Source organism: Ziziphus jujuba, chromosome 6 (genome assembly GCF_031755915.1).
Source record: "Ziziphus jujuba cultivar Dongzao chromosome 6, ASM3175591v1".
Lineage (NCBI taxonomy): Eukaryota > Viridiplantae > Streptophyta > Magnoliopsida > Rosales > Rhamnaceae > Ziziphus > Ziziphus jujuba.
Window position 1 is genome coordinate 22,178,787 of NC_083384.1, and position 2,548 is coordinate 22,181,334.

The following is a 2,548-nucleotide window of genomic DNA, read 5'->3' on the forward strand; positions in this document are numbered from 1 at the left end:
TAGTTTGGACCATTCGAGTTTAAATATGGCCTTGTTTTGCCCCAATTCCTCATAATTTAGAGATATAACAACCTCATATTTGGTAGAAACTCTGGATGCATTTTTGGATCACTCGCGATGTTTCTGAACCAAAGTGAGTATATCAACATGATACCCATCTCATAGGCTTTTCCTTGGTAGAAGATTTGCCAATTTTGACTAATATTTGAGTAATCTCCCATTTTTTAATCAATTAGTTTAATACTACATAGAATTGGATTGTAAATGGACAATCTAAGACCAAATTACTGTTAGTAATATGTTTCTATAAGTTATTAGGACCCATTGGAATGTTCAATTCTATGAAATTGGCCTTAGGTTGAAAAACTCTAATTTTGGATACAAGTCCAAATGCTTCACAATATAATTGGGTCTTTCAGTGTGCAACTTCAATAATCTTAGAGTTATAAAAAATTATTTTAAGACATTTTGTTTGCATCAATGTCCTTAGTTTCAATTGGAAGGTTAAGGAATAATTTTGTGATATTATGTGCATGTTTATATGTTAATTTAAGGATTCCATATGTGAAGTTTGAGTAAATAAGATTTGCATATATATATATATATGTGTGTGTGTGTGTGTTATCATTCATGTCGTTTTTGGCAAAATTTTAAACATTTACAAATCTAAATATGTTCATGGCTAACTAGTGAACCTTGGTATTTAAATGCTTTAATATTTGAATTGATGTTCTATTCCAATTGCTATGTATACGATTTTATCAAATGGAAATCATTGGTTTGAAAAGTGAAACTATAAAATGTATTTTTAAGCAATGTTTAAATGTTATAAATTTTAAATTACTTAAAAATAGTTTCATAAGTTATATGTTTCATGGGTTGAAATTTATGTTATATACACATATATCTTGTCTTGGTATAAAATGATGATTAATATATTTCAATATGCTTACAAAAGATCTATTGTTTATAAGATTCACATAGTGAAATATTTAAATAAATGGCTTTGTTCTTGTGTACTAAATTCTAGTTCATGGTACAATATTTGTTTTGCAAATGAGTATGGTTACAGAAATAGTATTTATGAGTACTATACTATTAGCTTTTAATAGATGTACCATATATTACCGATATCTTTATTATGTCATTATTGTTAGCTTGCAAGTTTTACTCATCATTTGAGTAGTCACGATATAAAAGGGTGATGATTGAGTTTTATGTTATTCTCTTGTAGTGATGATATGGTTGTGTGCTACTTCCTCATGAGTATAAGATGGCAGGTTGGCCACAATACCTTTAGGATGAAAAGGATCATAATGTTGGTTTCTCTCTCCTTCGTTATAGTCCAATGGTGTTTAGTGATGACATGCACTATCTGACAGCACGAAGTGTATAGTATGGTACATTAATTGTTTGATTTTCATATACACTTGTAATATTTTTCTTTTTTGTATTTTTGTATTATTTCATGAATATATATTTATATTCTTTATGCTCAGTTCCCAGTTTATGTATGAGTTCAATTTATGATGTTTTAAATGTTTTCATAATAGATCCTTGTTTAAAATAATGTTGGAGACATAAATTTGGTTTTGTGAAAAAATTTTAAAAAGGAAACTTTAAAAAAGAAGGTGTGAATGTGAGGTATTGAGTGAAAGGTTTTCCAAAAATAAATTATTACTTTCTTATGGTACAAAATTACTCACTAAGATATCCTTATCTCATATTTTAGTGTTTTTAATTTGTTACTCTATGTTCAGGCAAGTTAGTTGGCAGTCTATCTCGCTCATCATCAGTTCAATTTTGTTTTATGCAATAGCAATATTTTACTTTACCTTTGCTCCTATCTTTATTTATTTAGACATATTTGTATGTTTTGTTAACTTTCATTTTTAAGTTACTCTTAGAAAGGTTTGACATGTCATTTGGAGATTTGTATGCGATTGTAATATTTATATATAGTCGAGTGCTATTTTGTTTGCATATGTTTTTGGTTGTCCATGATTTTAGGTGAGGTCCTGTTGAGCATTTTTGAAAGGATGGCTTTATGGCACTTTCCTATATAAGGCCATCCTTGGATCCTAGAGGGATTCCTAGGATGGATCCTTTCAACTTGATATCATAACTCTAGATTTTATGTTCCTTTAGTCGTGCGAACTATTCTACACCTCATCTTGTGTTTTGATTTCCTTGCATATCATTTTCTTGAAATAAGTTATATTTTTGTTAATGTTTCATATGGAACTTTTTTTTGATGTGGTAAGGATAAGGTAAACATGGTTTTTGTAAGTTTCAGCATGAGATATAGATGAGCCCACTTATAAGGAAAATTTTCTTGAGCACCTAACTCAATTTATCTAGAGGAATGGATATACCAGGACTTCTATTTAGCAGGCCCAAAAAATTGGAGTGTTGGATTTAAACTTTTCTGCAGATCCTAATGTGCCAGTCTCATGGATTTAAACTTTTCTGCAGATCTTAATGTGGCAGTCTCATGGCTAATTGATGTGGAAAACGTCTTGGATGAGGGTTTGTAGTTCCTAGATAA